We start from the raw sequence: 23,772 nt of genomic DNA on the forward strand, positions 1-23,772 counted from the left end.
AAGAAAATAAATAAACAAACAAACAAAAAATGGGACTACATTAAACTAAAAAGTTTTTGCACATAAAAGGAAACCATCAGTAAAACAAAAAGACACCCCACTGAATGGGAGAAGGTATTTGCAAATGATGCATCTGATAAAGGGTTAATATAAAAAAAAAAAAAAAAAAAAAAAATCTCATACAACTCAACACCAAAAAGCCAAATAATCCAATTAACAAATGGGCCAAGAACCTGAATAGACATTATGCCAAAGAGGACATACATGGCCAAGAGACATATGAAAAGATGCTCAAAGTCACTAATCATCATAGAAATGCAAATAAAAACCACAAGGGATTATCCCCTCACACCTGTCAGAATGGCCATCATCAATAAATTAACAAACAAGTATTGGTGAGGATATGGGGAAAAGGGTATTCTTATACTGTTGGTGGGATTGCAAATTGGTGCAGTATGGAGATTCCTGAAAAAATTAAAAGTAGAATTACTTTATGACACAGCAATTCCACTCCAGGTATTTCACCAAAGAAATCCAAAACATTAATTCAAAAAGATATATGCACCCCTATGTTCACTGCAACACTATTTACAATAGCCAACATATGGAAACAACTGAAATGCCCATCAATAGATGATTAAATAAAGAAGAGATGATACATATATGCAATGAATAGTACTCGGCCATAAAAAGAATGAAATCTTACCATTTGCGACAACATGGATAGACCTAGAGAATACAATGCTGAGTGAAAAAAGTCAGACTGAGAAAAAGAAATACCATATAATCTCACTTATATGTGGAATCTAAAGAACAGAATAAATGTACAAACAAAACAGAAACAGACTCATAGATACCGCAAAAAAAATTAATGGTTACTAGATTTGGTGTGGGTTGGGGAAGCTGGGTGAGAAAGGTGAAGGGATTAGGAAATACAAATTGATAGTTACAAAATAGTCACAGGGATATAATGCACAGTATGGGGAATACAGTCAACAATATTGTAAAAACTGTGTATAGTGCCAGATGAGTACTAGATTTATCGGGGGGATCACTTCATAAATTATATAAATGTCTAACCAATATGCTGTACTCCTGAACTAATATAAAAAAATACTGACTGTCAACTATAAAAAAAATAGTTCCAGGTATATAAAGTGCAGCATAGGGAATATGGTCAACAATGTTATAATAACTATGTACAGTGTCATATGGGTAATAGACTTATAGAGGGGAATCACTTTGTGAGGTATATAAATGTTTACTCATTATGTTGCTTTGTACACCTAAAGCTATTAATTTTTTTTAATTTAAAAATTAAAAAAAGATAGAAATACTGTACTAACAAAAAAAATCAATTATATGACACTATAGAACTCAACTAAACAATTATGTTGAATAACTATTTCACACAAATCACTTATAAAATGTATAAAAATCGCTGACATAAATTGAGTTTTTTATAATGAGGTAGAAAATATATTTTTTAAATCTTCCCCTGATAGACAATAAATGCCTTGATGATTTCAACTGCATTGTACTCAATACAAATGTTCAGGAAATGAATTAATAATACTTAATGATGTCTGTGTAAATGGTATTTTCAAATGTGATTCACCTAATACAAAGAGTCTTAACCCAGTTCAGGGGAAAAATAGAGAGAGCTTTAGCAGAATCAAGGAAGGCTCTAGGAAACATACGACCCTTCAGAGACTACCCAAAGAACCAGAGAAGAGAGTATAAATGAAAACATGCAGTCTGGAGCTGAAAATAACTGTGAGCCTTGAAACCTGAAAGGATTGGGGTTGGGATAAGAAGTAGGGCGAGCAATGTGAAAGGGAAGGAATAGAAGAGAAAATCTTAGTGACAAAACTGGTCAGGATGAAGTGTTCTGTTTTGTTTTGTTTTGACCCTTTCATATTTGTGTTATACCTTGATTTGTCCTGAGTATTTACAGACAGAGACTAATCCTCATCACATGCTAAGATAATACAAGAAAAATGATGAAAGTCTCAAAATAAGTCAGATGCTTGAGACCCCTCAGAATCTTGCTACTATATCATAAGAGAGATAGAATTTGGCAGAGCCACATGGCATTGCAGGAGAAAATTCCTGAGGGTCTTTTATGTGTCCTGCAATAAGGACCTTCTTCATGCAAAGCCTCTCGTTGCTGTTATTGCTGAAGGAGATGGAAGCAGGGTCACTTATCACTGACATTAGTTTCTTTGACACATAGATTCAGGAGAAACATCAAACTAGCAGGCAATAAAATTCTTGGTATATTGTTAGTAATTTATTCTTTATTCCGTATGTACAAGAAGAGATATACTAAGTCTAGTCCCCGAAACAATTCCTTTAAATGAGCCTTTGGTGAAGAACGTGTGGAGAAAAAAATCTAGTTTGGGAATAGCAATTCCTGAAGATGCTGGCTTTGGAAGCTCTAGGCAGTTGTGTGATGACACCCAGACCTTAATCATTGAGTACAGTGTGACTTATGCTCCTGGGATATTAGGATATTGAGCTATTATAATGTATTATACATGTTCTTTGATTTTCAAAAACTCTAAAAAAAAGAAAAGATCTCACAGCCATCAGTACCTTTGTGACTTTTATTCACCTTACTGAGCTGTGTATTTGTTTCTTAATCTGAAAAATTAAGTTATTGTAGATGACACAGATTTGTAATCTGTGTCTGTGAATTGGAGTAGCTTGTTAATAATGTAAATGTAGTTCAGCATCATTACAGAAAAGTGTGAAAAAACGTAAACTTACCTTAGCCTAGTCCTTCAGGGGGACCTACTGGTTTGCCATTTAATTGCAATGGCACACATGACACAAACATCTCATAGCTGGATTTTGAAGGCCTATGGGGCAATGTTGTGCTAATGTGTGCCCAACATCAATGTATCAAAACCCTTTAGTGGATTATTTTAGAGAAATCAGCGATTTAACTGAAATGTAGAAATATAAGATTAACGTAGAAGAGGACAGAAGATGTGGGGGGAAAATACCTTTGGTGGAATTAATTAAACTGTGAGAAAAATCAGCGAGGGAATAAGAGAGGAGGGTGTAGGTGATAGAGCCCACAACAAAGAATTCTCTTGAAAGGTGAAAGAGTTGGCCAAGTGTATTTTAACATACTATTTCTAAGAGGGAAGGGGTGATATAAAGTTCCAGCGAGCATAAACGTTAAAAATATATTATGCTAAACTGCATTTATTTATAAAGCCACCATGTTTTTATTATTAATTTTGAAAAATACTTTATCTGGACAATAACTACGAAGGTAATAGTTAAATTACCGATAAATGTGTTAATTTAGTTCTAATAACCTCTAAGGCTTCCTGAATTTAAGTCTTTAGAAGACGAAACAAAATTTTGTGAGTAGAGAAAGAGTTCAGTTATTAGGCATTTCCACCCTGGTGACCCAGGAGCATGGTGATAATGATGCTTCCGTCTAGGATACGTGGCGAGATCACCGTTCAGGACTTGTTGAGTTAACCAGAGAACTGGCTATAACACGCACCCTTCTGAATTGAAAGAGGTCTTCAAACCAAATAATATAGATTGGATCCTAGATGTAAATTGGACACTTTCCAACAGGACTTACGTAAGGCACAATCGTAAACTAAGAAACAAACCCAAATTTCTGTTAGCTGTGTGACCTCAGGCAAATGCTACATTCTCCCTGAATTTCTACTGCTTCATTCTGTCAAATAAATCCTTCTGTGCTCCAGATTCACTCTCCATCCTTGCTGCCTATCCCAGAGTAGTGACTCCTAATGGGTTACGTAAAGAGGAGCCACTGTCTTCAGACCCTGGTGGGATGTCGCAAAAAGAAAACTACGGCAGATGAGCAGAGGGCTGGAGGGGAGCGATGGCAGGATCTTTATTTCCCCATCTGTGTCCATTCGTGAAGGGTGGCTGCCCTGCCACTCCTGACACAGCTCTCTTCTAAGTTCTGGTAACTGCCTACTCCCCCCATACCTTCAGGTCTAGAGGTGGCAACGGTTCCTCGGCTGTCTCCAGATCCCAATTCCTGCAGTAACTGTGGTTTACCTGCCCACCCCCAAAATTGTAAATAGTTCCTTTGTAAATAAACCTTCGGAATTATCCCAATGTGAGAGTGCCACTATTCCCTGCTGGAATCGTGACTGCTGCACCTCATTTGAAATTTAGGTAATATTAATAACCATCTCCTAAGGTCATTATAAGGATCGCATAGCAAAGAACTGGTAGTACAAAGTCTTCAGTTAGTGCTCTGTGTCCTCTAGAGATAAAGCATGAAATAAAGTTTAAGTAATAGAGCTGTACTTAGGGAGAAGGAATCTCAACCGGCCAAAGTGGGGAAAGGAAACTGGGTCCAGGAAGAAGGGGAAGCAATTAAGAGATGATGTGTTACCTCATGGGCCACTCCGTCGTGACAAGCTGCAAAGAGACATAGCCAATTTGGGGCAGTTGATCCCAGGCACAAAAAAATCTCTTGACAGGATGTCTGAAAAAAGCTGTACCTTGGAACAGTCCCACTGAGAGAAAATGGAAAGTACACATTTTCTGAATGCCCCTCTCCTGTCTGCCATTAGTCAAATTTGGTCCCAAAGAGCTTTAACTCTCCAGGCTTTCAGTTCATGACATCAGCCATGCCAGGGGCTGCTTAGGAAGTCAGATTTCAGGCCCTGTGGTATAGGTTTTACCCATGCCCAGAAAGAGCAAATGAGTTAGAAGAAAAACTGTTTATGGGAGTGGAAGAAAGCTAAGGCATGGGGAATCTGAGAAAGTCTGTAAGATCACTCTGGTTCTGGGATAAGGCTGTTCTTATCATCATTGTCCATATCTTAGATGCTAATCATTATCTTCCCATCATTCAACCTTATTTAAGTTGCCCAATGTCACAGTCCTTATGCTAGGGATGAACCTAGGAAAGACAGCATACCTTGTGATCCCACCCAAGTAATGACTAATTAGAGGGAGGAGGCTAGACCTGGAGGATCTAAACAGATATTTTTTTTTTTTTTTTCTGGTGATTTGGAACTGGAATACTGGAAGAGTGATTTTAAAAGATGGTGGTGACTATCTGAAAATTATTAGAGAAAACAACAGTGGCTAGTTGAACTAAAAGTCAGAAAGAAAGCTGAGAAAATAAGCTTCACAGCACTTTGAGGAATGGTAGTAATTCTGGCCCTCACTCTAGGTTATATGTGATACGTAAGCCATGGTTACGTAGAACTAGTGGAGTCACAAGTACATATACAAAGTAGGTCTGCAGAAAGAGGAAGAAACCTGAAGCAAATTTTCAATAAGAAGCAGAGTCCAGAGGCCATCAGCTCCACAAGGAATGAAGAAAGTAGTTTTGACTCCAGCTGTTGTGTGTCTCCCAATTGTATCTTGCTTCTTATTCTTGGATTATTGTAAAACTCCATGTAATCATCAAGATTTTTTTAGGTTATAAGTGATAGACTCTACTCAAACGTAAATAAAAACAAAAATAAGATATTGACTCATAGCCTGAAATATCTATGGATTTATCTTTATCTTTAGGTATGGTTTGATCCAGGAATTTAATGATGTCATTAGGAAACCTACACAATTTTCTCTTCCCCCTTGACTCTCCCTTTCTTCCCCTCATAGGCCTTAGTATCTTGCTGTGTTCCATGCAAAGTGGCAGGAATGATAATCCTTAATGATCTTCAGTGGTTTTGGTCTCTAGAGGAAAAAAACTTTAAAACACAGTGCCCATGTCAATTCCTCAAAAAAAATTCTGATTGGCTTGTCTTGAGTCATTTTACCAGATTTGATTCAATCAATGATTCCAGAGGGATAGGGTACTCTCGCATATTTGCTCAACACTTTAATACTGAAACTGAAGCTATGTGATTGTCAGCCCCATCAGGTATGGAAAGGGAACTCTGTAAATGGAAAAGAGGCTGACATTCCTCTATTGTGTTTTAGGGAATCAAACAATCCCTGAGGGATTAACCCTTTTCTTAGCTCCTGATACACTGAATCCTTAAAAACAGACAAAAGTGTAAAACACAAATCATGTCTGAGTATCTACTAATTTCCAAGTCCAAATCCACTGCTAGATTGGGGGGATACATTAATAAATAGTTACAAAATTAAAATACAATGTGATAAGTATGATAACAAGGTGTGTAAAAGGTAAAAATGATTACCCAAGACATTTAGGTTTTCTTTAATTCCTTTAGTGAAACCCATTTTCAGATGTATACTATAAATACCAACTTAAATTACAGGTTTGTTTGTGTGTTTTTTTTCTTTCTGGATTAATTATATTTTGAGAAGAACCAAAGCTAAAACTGATGATCCTGTGATCAGATACATAATGGACATTAATTACCTGGTAGGAATGTGGATATTGACAAGAGAAATATTTGAACTAACAGAAAGGAAAGGGAAAGTGACTGTTATTGGGGACCATCTATAATCTTGCTAGCAGGCTATCTATCCCTAAGATTGGTCCCGATTTTTGTTAGTAGATGCTCTTAACCCAAAACAGGGATTGAGTAAATAAGAGAGAGATTGTAAAGTAAGGTTTCCGTTAACTTGACTGTCTCTCATGGCAGTAGATGTTTTTGTTGGTTGTGCTTTCCCCAGCCCTCTGGATGTTTCTGGAAAAGAGAGAGGACTAAGTTATCTTCTATGGAGTCTTCAGCTTTCAAATTTAACTTCTCCAACTGGTATTCAAATTCTTTAAAAATTCTGTGGCACATTTTAGGATTTTAACTATCCTGTATATTATAAATGTGTACTGAAATTGCTTAATATTCCTGACATTGGAAAGCAATAACGATTCTTGCTACATACAAAGCTCTGACAATTAAGTTTGCAAATTTGTTGGACCGGTGTTGCTAACCTTTTATTTGATATCAGAGGGATTATTCAGTATGAATTTGTAACAACTGGACAAACAGTTATCCACGTTTACTACTTGGAAGTAATGAAAAGGCTGTGTGAAAAAGTTAGATGACCTGAAATTTTCACCAACTATTCATGGCTCTTGCAAAACGACAATACACCAACTCACACAGCACTTGTCTGTGAAGGAGATTTTAGCCAGTAAACAAATAATTGTATTGGAACACCCTCCATACTCATCTGATCTGGGCCCCAATGATTTCTTTCTTTACCTGAAGATAAAGGAAATATTGAAAGGAAGACATTTTGATATCATTCAGGACATCAAGTGTAATAGGATGACAGCTCTGATGGTAATTCCAGAAAAAGAGTTCCAAAATTACTTAGAAGGGTAGACTAGGCGCTGGTGTCAGTGGATAGCTTCCCAAGGGGAGTACTTTGAAGGTGACTGTAGTGATATTCAGCAATGAGGTATGTAGCACTTTTTCTAGGATGAGTTCGTGAACTCAATTGTCAGGCCTCATATATATATGCTAAACATAATATTGTTAATTTTATAATATATGGATTTACTGACATTTAGCAGTCACATCAATGGAAGCTAGTTTCCTCCTGTGCTTGAGAATTATTTAACTTAGGTGTGTATGTATGTGTGTTTGAGTGTGCATATATTATGCAAGTTTTTTTCTTCTCATATAGCTGCATTTTATTTTATAGAAAACAAAGTAATTTTGGTGTATTTCTTGTTATAAACTTGTTTTGTTTTGAGGAGAAAAGGCACAGAAAAGAAAGCAATCTCATCAAGTGTTAATATTTTGGAGAATTTAACGCAGATATCTCTTCATGCATATATATATCATGTTATATCACAATTAATTTAATAATGACTCCTTTTATAATAGTATTGCTGTATACATATCTCAGCAGGCAAGGGTAAAATTCTATACTAGGAATTTAATTTAAGCCCATATTTACATTTCATATCCAAATAATCCTTGAAAGGACCACTAGCTATATATCCCATTTCATCCTTATCTTCATTTAAAAAATGATGTTTAATTTCCCCACAGAATCACCAAGTGTGTATTAAAATGCATAGGCCTAATAAGAAAGCCATTTGATAGGAATACAAAAATTGTCAGATAAATGTCAATTTATGACTCTATAAACATTTGATCTGTCCAGAAAGTGTGTACTGATTGAGTCAGTTTTGACAGATAAAAAGGACTCACTGAATATCCTTTCCTGAGAACATCCTTCATTAATATTTACATTTCTCTCACAGCACAGTGGCTGCAAGTATAGGTTGGGTAAATATAACCTGCATTTGGCAAATATACATAGTCATTGGCTTGCGGTTGTCTAAGAATCCAAATACTTTGAGTAAGAATATGGGCCTGGACTTCCTGGACCTTGGAACTTGGGTGCATTTATGCAAGGGAAACAATATATATACACGTATGCCCATCACACTTATTTTAAGGCATGGGGGCATTTACAGCCAGTTAACTCGTGATAGAAAAAGAACAATGGATTGCTTTATTCTCATTCCCTCCTCCATTTTTTCCCCCTCTTTTTCATTTTCTATTCTGCTCTAAGCAGTCACTAAAAATATATCTGGTCAATAAAGGGCAGGCAAAATTGGAGAGGTTTCTATAGGAACGCACAGAATGATGCAGAGAAATAACCACTCTAATTTATACTGTGTTTTCATATTGTATTTCCGTTGTAGTTAAACTCAACTTCAAAAGGCACTCCTTAAGAAAGAGTCTACTTGAAATTCAGGAGACTATTGAAGAGAATTTAATACACTAACTGTAAAAATAATAAATCCTAAATCCAAGTAGAGCTCCAAGCATAAAACTGGTATTTCTTCTATTTATTCCATTATATTTTTAATGCATTTTGACTAAAATCATTTTTGTACAGTGAAAGACCTAGGAATACATTTTAATAGTGATGAGAGCATGAGTAACGAGCAGCACTGCCGGAAGCAGCCAACACTCACTTCTCCCCAACTGCTCTCTTCCATTTTGATAGGCAGCATCTATATTCCAACCCTGAGACCCTCCTCATTGCAAATTCTGTTGAATTATCCCACTCAGAAACTATGCTCTCCTCAAATCGCTTTTTTTTTTTTGAAAGGTGACAGACCAGACTGCCTTGTTTCTGACCTCTATTTGATAACTCTAGCATAATCACGAGGCATTTCAGATCGACATACCAAAATAATTTCACATTCACCAGACCCATGACTGAAAGAAAGGACAGGGTCACTGCCATCACAGTCACACGGAAATTTTCTAGAGGAGAGGAGGGTTTTCTTATAAAAGCCTTGTATTGGAGAGAGTGCTAAGCTCAACCAAAGCCTGCTCATATCTGTTCATTTTCATGTGTTCAACTCATAAGCTCAAACAATTTTCTTCCTCCCACCCCAAACTTGTGGGTGTCACACATGAGCAATTTATTCTCAAAGTGAGAGTGCAGGAGCAGTTTCTAATCCATTGATCAAAAGTTCCCATAGATCAAGATAACTCAGGAAACAAGATCTTTCACAAAATCACGTAAATGACATGGCCATACACTAGAGTATTTTCCTTCCTTCCCAGGTAAGTCTGAGACAAAGGTCAAATGTTCATTCATTCCTTATTGTTTTAAAAAAGGAATGTTTTATGATTGGCAGGGAAGAAACAGTGGCTCATCGAACAGTTTTATTGCTGCATTTTATTCAGTTTAGAAAAGTGGTTTTCACCTATTAGAAGCATAGGATACGACAAGGAAAAGAGCAAGAAATAAACTCCCAAAAGATGAAAGTCACACCAAATTTTTAAAAAATGTAGAATGACTTATATGAGGGGTCAGTAATTAATATATATGCAAATTAAGCTTTTTATTATGAAGCAATCAAGAACAGATTACTCACATGGGGTCAAAAACTCAAAATTTCAGTACTAGTTTATCCTGCCAGAAGGTTGTTTAAATGACGTCTTTTCAAAAGCTTTTAATCATGAGTGTATATATATATATATGTGTGTGTGTCTGGGAGTAGGTGGAGAAGGAGTATAAAAGCAATTTCTATGCCACATGTTCCTGACCAGATAGCAAAGCCATAAGACCCAAGGTTGCAGTATTTGTCAAATACCCAGGGCTTGCTCTACTGGAGCACCTAGTAAAAATTACAGCTTCGCCTACTTTTTGGTAAAATTGTACATATAGTTCTAAAATATATTTTAAGACTTTTTCAAGGACTGAAGCAAAGTGTTTATTGAAAATCTTGGACTGGTAAATAATGTCGTTTTCCAAATATACAGATTTCTAGAGTAGAAACACTTCTTCCTAAAACCCCACAGGACAACTCAAAATCATAAAAAACAAATAGATTGTGTCATTCCAGAAAACGTTTCTAATGTTTACAAGATTCTGTTTTAAGCTGAATAATCTTTTCTTTTCAAATTGATGTCAAGGAGAGTTGGGGGAAGGGATGGATGAGGGAATTTGAAGCTTTAAAGGCAAATGAGACCAGTTTATAAATGATACCTTTCATCTCCAGAGCTATTAGCTGGAGGGCAACGCTGAATGTTTAGTCTGAAAAAAATGAATTCAAATGGCTCTGCAGAATAAAGGTTGCAGAGTTAACTAACAGCATTAAATATTGTGCTTCCAAATACAACCCGTCTCGTCTTTTAAACTGTGCTGAATCTGTCTAATCACAAAAGGAGCTCATTTTCGTTTGTCTTTAGAGGAGTGTTCACATTTTTAAAATCTATCACTGCTGACCACACAGAAAAAGAATTAATTTTACAATTAATGAATTGGTCTATGTACATGTACAATTATTTACTATTTACAATCTCTTGCTGAGACTATTCCACTCCTTAATCATCTGTGGGAAACTGCAGTCAGTGGAGTTCCCATTTAGGCCAATGAGCATTTCCAGTTCCTCGACAACTGAGGTAGCTTTATTGCTACCACTGAGAAAGTAAAGAGCTCTGCTGAGGTTTGATGCAGTCTGTAAATAACTGCCCGTTCTCCTACCTGCCTATATTCAGAACCAGTAATGAAAGTCCGAGAGATGGACCTTCATTCTCCATTAAAATGATAGATCGGTTCCTGTGGTTTAGGTAAACAAGGTGAGTGGGATTCTCCTTTGAATTACAGAGACTCGTTCATTCCAGTCCAGGCCCCCTCTGCAGGAGCAGGGACTTACTTCACTTTCAGAACCTTCAGCATGGAGGCTCAGAGACCAGTTGGCTTCCAAAGGAAAAAGAGAAAGAGAGGCTGAACAGACTTCTCTTCAACTTCTCCCAAAGTCTCCAATCAGATAAATCATTTCTTCTGAGACATAAATCTGTGGTTCAAAGGCCAACTATGTTACTTTCCCTGCACCTCTTTCAGAGGGAAACATACAGCCAAGCGAAGAGACACCCTCTACCCCAATGCAAGCACCTATCCCCGTGTAATTTGCTAGTGAATAAAAAGTGTCCTAAATGGAAACACAACAGTCTGAAATAATTTGTCTTGGTAAGTTCTTAACACTAAGAATGATTTAAATACTGGAGAAATTTAGCTCATTAACGTCTAATATTAAGCCATATTTCCACTACTATGGATCCTTTGATATTAGGCTTATCTCTATGGTAATAGAAACAGGATTTTTGAAGTTTCGTGTTCTTGATATAACTTTACTCTGAACTAAAAAGCAACACACACACACACACACACACACACACACAAATACACTAAATGTTAGGGTACTCAGTCCATTTTATATGTATGGATGTTTAAAAAAAACAAACAAACTTCCCAAATATCCCACCCAGTATAGTATGGCAAACTGGCTTTGTTTACATAGAGCTTATCTTGTCCCTAGAATGTCCACTATACCACTTCCTTATGTGTATAGGCCATGGAGCCTTTTTAGGCTCTGAAAATATTGTTATGCCTAATTTTTAATTTGATAAAAATGAAAATTTAGATGAATTATATTTAATGTGAGATGCAGAATAAAAATGCTTAGAACCTTTAAGCACCCTCCTTGTCTTTGATTTCCAAATGCTTTGATATAGCCAGACTATGCATATAAAGAAAACATGACATAAAGAAGGACAAAATTTTTGAGTCTCAACTATTCTCACATCAGCACAGAACAAATAACAGATTAGAGCAAAACTGTATGCCACACTCCTTCAAATGTGCTACATTCAAAGTTGTCTTGTGTCAATTAGATGGATGGTTAAGTTGATCAGAATGAGCAATTTGCTCTTCCCCGTTACCCCATTAGACTATGTACAGTTGGAAAATAATCACTGAACACTTCACATCAGGTGCTGGGGATACAAAGATAAACAACACAGGAATTAAAGGTGCTTATGGATGAGCAAAGAAGGTCAGTTTATACAAAGTTACCTCCAAATATTGGTCATAAAATAAACAAGCATATTGTGATGGGTTTTTTGTTTGTTTGTGTTTTGGTAAGTGTAAAGATGGAGGTTTCTGAGAAAAAAAGAATTACATGGGATCAAGAACATCATGGAAACCAATCCTGGAACACGTAGCATGTTAACTCTATTTTGAAGGAGGAGTAAGATTTGGATGAACAGGAAGAAGCCATATGGTAATGCTGGTGAGACCGTGAAGGAGAACTCTGTAAGCCAAAGGATGAGACAGCGATGAACACTGTGTCTGAGCCTAGCTTCCCCAGAAATCTGAGTCTGAGATGGAGGGCTCCTGTCTTATTATTATGAGGGCATACAACCTGAGGAAACAGCAGTAAGAGATTAAGAGGAGTGAAGCAGGTAAGTGGGAAGAGCCAATATGAGGATACATTTTATAACTGGTGCTGCTAAATACAACCAGTTGCTCCATCCTTGGGAACCCTGCCCCATAAGCGTGACTTTATTTCAGAACCAGTTGTCAGTGAGTGGAGAAAAGTGGAGTGGGGAGTGGGAAATTTTTCATAATGGCTTCCAACTCCCATTGGTCTATAGCCTTTTCCATATGACACGAACTCCTCCATACTTCCAGGTCAGACATGTGTCTTCTATATTAAGTTCCATTTCAGGAAGCCTACTCTATTGAAATGAGCAAGTAAACTGGAGATGGGGTTGGCAGAAGGGGACTAGACACAGGAACACATGTTGTCATGCCTTTAGAATTGATTCGGCTGAGAGGTTACATGGACCAGGACCATGACTTGACAATGGGCTTGTTAAAGGTACTGGGTCAAGAGGAAGGGGACCTGGAATCTAGTCCAAATCCCACCCCGACTCACTTTCTGATTCAGATATGTGAACTCACTTCTCTGGGTCTCAGCTTTCTTGCCCGTAAAATGAGATCATTGGACCTGTGCTGCTTGCCTCATGACATTACAAGACGCAAAAGACAACGTGTTGGAAAGCCTTTTGTAAAGTGTGAGAGGTCATTATTACCAGAAGGTATGAACAAAGGGAGTAGTACTGTTTTTTTACTGTTACTTCATGTAGATTTATAGAAATTGAAAGTCAAATACCAGAAAGAATTCTTAGGTCCATAGTCTCAGCTTCATGGAAATATAGTCCACTTACCAAAATAAAATGAATGCAGGTGAGGCAATTATCGAGATGATTAGAAACTTTAACAACTAAAACAATGCACAATGAAACAAACAAACAACAACAACATTCCTCTGTTGAAGAAAGACTATTATTATCAATTGAGCTCTCCAGATTGCTTACAATAAACAAATACCCTAAATTCTAAGCTCTCAATCACAATTTGCTTTGTAAGCACAAAATGTCTTAATGTATAACTGCAGAAATTTAATAACTATTGCTTTGTCTACACTAGCAAAATTAAATTTTTAAAAATGAGATAATTATTTAGCTAATGAAATCCTTAAAACCCCATTAGGCCTGTACATCTTAATTTTAAGCAAAAATATGGTGCTTTACCTAAATTATCAAGATAATGACTTCATTGTGTGCTTAACAAGCAAGCATAGATCTCCCTATATGTGTCTCTATTAGCTATCTCAAATCACTAGGGCCATTCTGTCACAGCTTTGTCTTAAACTGCCTCTACTGCCTTCTCCTCAAATCCTGTCTTCAGCCCACCTTACTTCCAGCCATTGGAAAGAGCCTAGACTGTGAATGGAATTTCCAAATAATCAATACCACCAGCCACTTCTTTCTCTGATTTCAGCATCTAGTAGACACAAGACTTGGTCTCTATAAATAACATGATACAAAGCCTTCAATGGGGGAAACTTATAATAACTGAGACATTCTGAGTTATTGCTGTTTCATGAATCATGTGATTTCTGTTGTAGTTATGGTTCTGGTTCTGCACCTAACTGGTTGCCATCTTGGCCAAGTAACAATTTGTCTGAGCCCCAGTTTCAGCAACTGTTAATAAACAGATTAAACTGGATGTTCTGTAAGATATTTTTGAGCCCTGACATTCAACAGTGATTCAATCAGCAATATGAAATGGGTTTCCGTAAATATAATCTGTTTTGATTAAAGTTTAACTAGTCAAACCTGATATTATCAAGTATTATAGGAACAGCAACCACAACTAAAGCTGTCCATAGGAAGTTGGTCAAAACTCATTGGAGTTGATTATTTAATTCATATATGCCTGAGTCTGGTACTCTGTTATAGAAACAATGTGATTAAAAAGAGAACAGCTGATATTACAAAAGCCAAATGTGGAAAATATATTTTCCTCTCCTCATTTCTCAGCACAAAATAGTCTCTGATACCTGCAGGGATATACAACGTTGGCTTATTCCCTATAAATAAGTCCATTTCTACAAATCTTTCTTACCTTCTTGTACTGGGTAGTCAAAGTCAACCATATGATTTTCTCACTGAGCTCGGCCTCCACTTCTAGTTTTTACCAAAGTCCATTCTTTTGTCAAAGTTTCCAGTTCTCTTTACCTCATTTTCTATTTAACTGCTAACCTTCTCATCTCACTAACCTTCTTTGGATTATTTATTGTTATAAGTTGAAGCCTTTCAATTTCATCTTTACTAATCACTCCTAATCTTTAAACAAACAAACAAACACCCAATTATATAGTTTACCTTGCTCCAGAAATAATTTAGGACATGTCATGAAGAAACCCATAGAGTAGAAAAAGGAAATATATTTTCAGTTGGGAAGAAAGTTGAGGCAATGAAAAATAATAAATGAAAAGGTGCCAGAAGATAAGTTTACAACATTTATGCCGTAAAATCCTATTCACATAGTAAAGAGAGATCTCAAATCTCAAATTTGTCATTCCCTTTCTATCAGTCAGCAGGAAGAGGAAAACATGACTAGTTGTGTAATTTACTATGTTCATAAAATAAAGATATACCAAATGCTCTAGAGAAACACAGAAAAATCTTTCTCCCAGATCCTTATGAGAAGGATACTCTGTCATGAGGTGAACCAGAAACTTAATCTTTACAGTATATACATCACAGAGCCCCATGGTATTGTTTCTGATGACATTCTTCAATATAAACAGAGAGCAAGCCAAAGAGGCAATATAATAAAATTGAAAGTACAGGGATGTTGATAACATGTGGTGATCTGGTTACTCCAATGATAAATTTTACATTATTGAGAACATTTTATCTCTCAGCCAAGTTTTACATGGCTATTGTGTGGCAGTGCAGTGAACATGATCTACTCAAATGTGTACCTGAAGTTCAGGGTGACAGTTAGGTGACCAGCCAAATGTTTCACCAACGTGCCAAGCCAGGAATAGAACTGCCATTCTTCTATGAAAACTGAGATGATTAACAGGTGTGTTACAAGGAAGTGCCTACACGGAAGGCCAGACCACACATACTCTGAGGGGACATATAAAAGACCCCATCAGCAAGGCAAAAGGTATCTTTCAGAAGAGTGGTTACCACAATACACAGACAACAGGGTGGGTTGGAGCCCCAAATTCTATGCCACAAACCAGAACTGTAATTTATATCAGTGAAAAATGTAAAGCAACTAAAACCAAACTATCTGCCTTGCCCATTAAATAATAATTCAAATGTTTAAAAAACACTCATTTTAAGTCTACAGCTTTGAGGAATATAACTACCTGATATGTCTTAAAGATAAAATTGTTGCAAGCTGGATTCCTAGCCATTAACTGGATGAGATTACCTGTCATAGAAAAGCATTATCATTTATACACCAGTTTGAAACTGGAGGTCTGTTGAAATAAACATGACACCTTAGTTTTAGAAGAGTTGATATGTGATCCTTTCTACTATGAAGACTATTTCTAGCCTGGCATTAGAACCTTGGCATCTGCATGTAAAAAAATGCTTAGCTTCCAATATTTTAGAGTATGGGGGGCAGGCAGGGCAAAATATTTTTATAAATATTCAGTTGTTCATACATATGTTGTCTGGCAACCTCCCAAACCATCTTAATTCCCCTTTTCATCTCCATAAGTCCCCCTACTAAAACAGTTTGGCACATAGTAAATTGTCAACAAATACTTACTGAATGATAGCTGTGAGGTGTGATCAAACGATACGGTGATGTTAAAATTCAAAAAAAAAAAAATTATTACAGTAAAAGGCATATTGCCATTAATCCCCCTCAAAATACTCCCCCTCTATTCTAACACACTTATCCCATTGTTCTTGCCACTTTCTGAAGTAGTTCTGGAAGTTCTCTTTCGTGAGCGTCTTTAGTTGCCGTGTTGTGGCTGCCTCCATGTCCTGAACCAATTCAAAACATTTACCTCTCATGGTCATTTAGACTTTGGGGGAGAGCCAGAAGTTGCACAGTGCCAAATCATGGTCACTTCAGCATCACCATAAATTAATTTTAACGTTTCTTGTGTTTCTTTATCACTTTTTTGGCAGTTTGAAACAAATTTCATGTGTTTGTGATCCATGATTTATGGCACACTTTAATTAAAACACACCTTCTCTCAACTGTAGCTGACACCAAACAAGTTGAAACTTGTCCCACACTGTTACTAAGATTCCACAACTTCCTGTATTGAAAATCCCTATTTTTCCGTTGGATGGCACTCGGCAGCAGCATTCACTGTATTTGTTGATCACACTTTGTATATAAGACAATTCATAAGACATTCATAATTTACTTCACTTAAAATCGTAATTATTATATATCAGAGCCTTTCTAGATTAGTGGTACAATTTTAAAAATCCCATGACACAAATGTATATTCCTTGGCTCATACTTAGAAATTATGACTGTTTCACTTTGCAGTGGGATTCCAATATCTTCCTTTTAACAATCAACAAGTTAATTTGGATGCAAGAAATCAAGAATTTGAGTGTTGAAAAATACTGCAGTAGATGTTAATATAGGTTCTGTATGAACATCATCAGCCTAAGGTCTTAGCATATACCAGATCCTATCCATGATCAAAGGACAATGGGGGGCAGTAAAAGCTGTAAACCATCATGTTAATGCTATCAATTACTCCTCAAGTTGGTAAAGTACAAAACAGAGGTCAGTAATGGAATCGCAGTGTCAAAAATCTAAGCTTCTTTTGTAAAAACCTGCCTGAAAAAAATTAAACATAATTTATCAAGCTAAGCATGTTGGAAAGAAAAAATGTTAAAAGGCTATAATTTGTGACGAATAAAGGGCATACCCATTTAAAAAGAAAGCTTAGCTACATTCTGGATTTATAAGCAGGTATTATGATAACCCAGCAAAAAGATTGCCTGGGATCCACAAATTTCAGGGCATTTAGCAGACCTTGCAGCAAAATGCAAATGTCTTGCATAGATTTACTGTTCCCAAGATTTTTGTTTTGTTTTGTTTTGCTTCTTAATTTAATTTTCAAATAGCCTCTGGGGTTATCTAATAGTTCTAATGTAAACACTGTTAAGGCAGAAACTGGGACTCCTTTACTTTAGGGGCCTGATACAACGATCTGGCAATGCTAGTAGTTATAGCTAGCTATTTGTAAGAAGGGAATGAGTGTCTCTGGAAAGGCACCCCTGATGCAATGAGTTTGCCTGTGCAGCAGTCATTTAAAGTTAAACTCACTTCTTCATCCACATACTTGTTGAGCTTCTATTAAATATCACAAACCCAGTAGGTGCTTAGATTGCAAAGGTAAATTAACTCAACAGTCTACTTTCGAAAGCTCATATTCTGTGACTCAGCCAGTCACAGTAATAACATAGCGATACAAGACAACATAAGGACTTGTGAGAATATCTATCCAAGAGCGGCTGTATCTCAGTCTCAACAAAAGGAAGGAAATGTTATAAAACATCTCTAGAAGAGGTGACGCCTAAGTTAATTCTTAAAGGGAGACTAGAAGTTAGGTAGGGGTGGAGGAAGGCAACATAAGGCATTCCAGACAGTGAACAGATGAACAAAGAGGAACAGCATGGTAGAGTCATGGTATACCAGTACTCTGTTATTGGAATACAGCGTGCGAGTAACTGAGTGATAAGACATATGTCTGGAAGTCATGGAGGAGCCAACACATATTACATTTTATCTTATAAACCTTTGAAGTGTTAGAGTCAGACAATGGGATTCTCAATGGGACAGGGAAGCACTGCAAGGGCAATATATTGGGAATCAAGACTATGTTAATTAGGAAAGTTTGACATATCGTGAATAGTCTTTTCATTTAGGAATATTGACTCCCAAAAGAGGGAGATAAGTAAGCCAATCGGTTTTATTGCTAAAACGTGCAATTATGTCCAAAAACCATTGATCCTTAGTGAAATATGACAGAATCCTAAAGTGTGATGATCACTGTGGTTATTTACCTTTCCTAGGCCTTCGTATTAAAATAAATAAATATGCAGCTAAAATAAATGGTTATTGGTCACCTTTTTTTTCCTAGAATTTCCCAGATCGAGGGGAAAAAAAAAAATCAGCAACCTATCATTAGAATAACATTTTTTACAGAATGATGGGGTCAAACCTAAGAAAAAGTAATATGTTTTCAAAGCCATTGGGAGAATTTTAGTAGTTTGAAATGTTCCAGCAACAATATTTCTGGATTATATGACCTTTCAGCCTCTTCCATCCCTGTGTCTCTGTGACGGTGAACTTTAGCAACATTTTGTGTTATTACTACATTCATTTCCCTTTCTTCATCATTTCTATTCAAAGCAGAATAAAAAACATCTTAAATTGAAGAATATCTTTTTACAGAACCATTCATTTTTAAAGGAAATTAGGTGGAGACAACCCACAATTAGAGAAGCAGTTGGTATGCATTAAGAGGCATTTGTCCTCCAGATTTATCTTTCACTCATGAGTGACCTCATCATAGAAAGAAATTAGCATAATTTATATCAGTAATTTGTTTCTGTGATGTGTAAAGAAAATAATACCTCACGATAAATTAAAGATGCCTTTATGACCGCATTTTATCATTTTATCAACTTATTTACCCTTATGTGTTTAGAATTACAAAGTCATATTAACAGACTTATGAAAATGCCCCAAAGGTGGGAGCCCTGATAGTTTACAGTCCAATAGGAATAGCAGTGTCTTACTTGAGAAGTACAAAAGCTTTGCTGAATTTGACTTCTTAACCATAATACTTTCCTAATTGCTGACAGGCTGCTTCTAATTCTCCAGTTTCCCTGGCCTGAGGTCACCTAAGTGGGGAAGCTATCTTTTGCATAAACTGGTCAATCACTTTGCCAAACAGGTTCGTTTTATTTGTCTTTTAAAGTGACCTTTTGACTTGTAATCATCCACATTCTCTTCATGTTGTATTTCATTTATTTTACTGGAGAGCATTTTAGGATATTTGTCATGAAAAGAGCTATATAAATATTAATGTATTGATAGTGTTATGGCTTTTCAAACCTACATTTCATTTCATGGATTTTAAGAGCTACAAAAATTTACTGACTGCACAGTAAATATAGGTACAATGGACATACTGAAATGCCCCAAATGTGATAAAATATATGAATTATTAATCCCATGAAAGTTGGTATGATCCTATTTAAATACCAAATTTTCTGAAACAATCTTGGATTTGTTTATTTGTTTGTTTGTTTGTTTACTAACAGATAAAATTTGAGACATCAGATAAATAGAATGAGCACTCTAATTTTTCAGGTTTAATGTTAATTTAGAGATAAATATTATAAAGTAAGCAAGCATAAATTAGAACCCATCTACAGTGATAAAAGCACTCTAATTTAAAGCTATGTGATCATATCTCAACTTCTCTGGCTGTGCTTTCTTACTCTGACCCCTACACAAGGCCGTGAGATCAAAGGTATCCAGGTTAACAATTGCCTTATACCTATAAAGCACCTCCAAAAGAAAAGTTTTGGATAAAAAATCAAGTCACATTTCAGGAGCATTCAATATAGCCTAAGAGGAATGCAAAGCGTTCACCTGGTGATACTCTTTACTTGTTGTAGCACAAAAGGATGTTTAAGGAAGGGGAGATTCTATATAGTACAAGTGCTGTATTTAAGTACAGAATCTTCTATATTTAATTGCATAAATCTGTATGAAACTGACAACTTAATCAGTGACTTACCATCATGTGGCTAGTGAGAGGGCAAAATGCATAGGAAAAGAAAATCGATAAATTAGCTATTTCTTCTTTTAGAAGTATTTGCCAAGGACTGACAGTACGGACTGCCTTGCACCAGACACTGTAAGGGATACAAAATGAGAACAGAGAAGTTCTGCTCTTAGTGAACTTGAAATAGTGTTCAGTAAGAAAGGCAAATGTGAACATATACACCTAGAGATCAGAAATAAGTTAATATTCTCCCAGTTAAGAGTATAAACTGCATTGGCAACAATGAGTCATACAGATTGCCTGGTGTAGGGACTCACTGACTTTGGTTTTGTTGGAAATGATATCAGTGCATTAATGAAGAAGAAACTGGGCATAATACTCAGCAGAAAAATGTAGCATGAGGCAAGCCAGAAGATCAAGAAGTCATGAGAAATATTTCAGATGGCTGAAATCACCCGTCCCACTTACATGAAGGATTGAATGAGGCTTTTGTTTTTGCCTCAAATGGATGGAATACACATTAGTCTTGGAGTAACAATAAGCCAATATTTCAATAGCAGTTCCCTCCCCATCCTCTCCATAGCATAACAGTTTTTATAGAGCACTAATCATAGGCAATGTCCTGTGCTAATGAATTAATATATGTTATCCCATGCAAGGATCACATCAATTCTATGAGTTTTATATAAATTTTAAATTGTGTAACAAACAAGTAGGCTGGAGGTAAGGAAAGGTCATCTAAATTTTTCAAAAGGTTTTCTCCAAGTATGTATCTTTGGCCAGATCACTTAAATTCTTAACTTCTGCTTGAAGGAATTATTTAAGTTTCACTGTCTGCCTTCCTCATTGCCTCTTTCATCTCTTTTCCAAAAAAAAAAAAAAAAAAATAGAGAGAGGTGACGGGCTTCTCTCTTGAACCAAATTCTTAGATATAGGTCAATGTGTCTGTAAAAGACCACACAGTAAACGGAAAAGGAGCACTTAGAATAGGATATGCAAAGATAGACTAGAACAAACCTTGCATGTAATCCATTGTCTAAATTCCTTTTCTGATTAGGGAAGCAGAATCACTTGCTACTGCTTCACTAAGAACCCTGACTGATAGAACCAGCCAGCACAAATTGATAAAAAATAGTGAAGTGATAAATATTGAATTGGAGGACAAACACTTATAAGATGATATAACTGTCTACCTAGCAATCTTAAGAGTCAACGGAAAAATATCAGAAAGAATAATAGAAGTCATTAAAATGTAATCATATTCACATGTAAAAATGAACAATATAAGAGCTATAATGGAAGAGAATATTCCATTTACAATGGCACTCACAAAGAAAAAAGTACATTGAAATAAAGATAATGTGCAAGACATATGGAAAAAACTATAAAATATACTAAATGACATAAAATTGTATTTAAGTAAATGGAAAGACATAATGTGTTGTTCTTGGTTAGGAAGACTATAAAAGTGTTAATTCACTCCAAACTAATACATACTCGCATATGAAGTGTGATTATAATTAAATAACAAAAGGCAAAATTTTATCAAGTTCCTATTTGAAAAGAAAGGGGAAAGAAATATCTAAAACAATTCTGAGAAAAGACGACTGATGAAAAGGGAATAATTCTGCTAGATATTAAAATAACTACAAATATTAAAACCTTTGACATATTAATATGTTAAATCTGTATTATGTCAACATATTAAAGCACTTTGGAACTGTAGAAATAAAAACTAGTTGAAGGGACCAGAACAGAGGCTAAAGTAAATTCTAATAAATATGGGATTTTGATTAATTATGAGGATGGCATTGCAAACTAGTGGGAAAGAGTGGAATTAAAGGAATAATTCCTCTCATTAGCATCTGAATAACAGGCTGCCTTAAGGAATTGTGTAAATAGAATGTTTTTTCTCATTTGTGTATTAGTTTTCTGGGGCTGTCATAACAAATCTTCACAGACAGTGTGATTTAAATAACAATACTTATTTCTCACAGTTCTTACACTGAGATGTTGTTTCCATATCTTGGCTATTGTGAATAATGTTGCAATGAACATGTGGTGGGAGGTGCAGATACCTCTCTGAGATAATGATTTCACTTCCTTTGGATATGTACCCAGGAATAGGATTGCTAGATCATATGGTAGTTCTATTTTTAATTTTTTGAGGAACTGCCATTCTGTTTTCAATAATGGCTATACCAATTTACAGTCCCACCAAGAGTGTATAAGGGTTCCTTTTTCTCCACATCCTCACCAACATTTGTTATCTCCTGTCTTGACAACAAAGGATTGTCTGGCAACCACTGGAAGCTTAGAAAAGTCAAGAAAAGTACCTTAAGAGGGGGCAAGGCCCTGCTGACACCTTGATTTCAGATGTCTAGCCTCCAGAACAGTGAGTCAATAAATTATTGTTGTTTTAGTCCTCCAAGTTTGTTTATAGTACTTTGTTATACGTAGGAAACTAATATAGAGTTCTATTAACAATTGAATGTATGTATTCTTTTCAAACAGAAAGGGTTTTTCTAAATAGAACATGGGTATGTTTATCACCTTGATTGTGGTGATGATTTCATGGATGTATGCATATCTCCAAACTCATCAAATTGTATACATTAATTATGTCCAGTTTTTTTGTATATTAATTATGCCTCAATAAGGCTGTTGGTGTGGGTTTTTTCTTAATTTAGAAAGCAAAAATTTTCTACATGGTAAGAAAAATACAGTCAAAAGAATAATGATAAACCGAAAAAGTATTAGCCACACATGTGACAAGGGGTCATTTTCTTTAATTTACAAAGGGCCCATAAAAATGATTAAGGAAAAGATGAATAATACAGTAGGAAAAAAATGGTGAAAATGTGACTTCTCAATTTATGGAACATGTTATGGAATGAAGATACATATAACGCCGAAAATGTGTTAAGACATGGTAAGTGTTAAAATAATGCAAATAAAATACTATTCTTTTCATCTATCAGTACAACACTTTGTTATAATGTCCTGTGCTAGCAAATTGTAGGGAAATAAGTAATTCCTTAAATTCTTGGTGGAAAATAACTTGTTTTCCGTTTAATTACTTTACCAACTATTAAAAAAAAAAAAACAATGGCAAGTTTTTCCTACTATGCTACTTTGCACTCATGAACATACAGCAAGTGGTTTAACTCAGAAGCCTTTGAATTTAAGTCATCTTGGGCTGACGTCCCTTAAATTTCGGCATTACCAAGTAACCAACAGTTTTCTGGTGGGTCTGTCCATGCAACCACTCATTGAGATGAGAGGAGTTAAGTTGAAGCAATTGGACTTCCTCATAAAATTCTGGTCTGAGAAGTCACTTTATAAATCAAGGGACAAGAACTCTGTATGATATAAATAGTAAACTCATAGTCACCAATCCTGACACT

The sequence above is a fragment of the Rhinolophus sinicus genome, linkage group LG03, assembly GCF_036562045.2.
Source record: "Rhinolophus sinicus isolate RSC01 linkage group LG03, ASM3656204v1, whole genome shotgun sequence".
Lineage (NCBI taxonomy): Eukaryota > Metazoa > Chordata > Mammalia > Chiroptera > Rhinolophidae > Rhinolophus > Rhinolophus sinicus.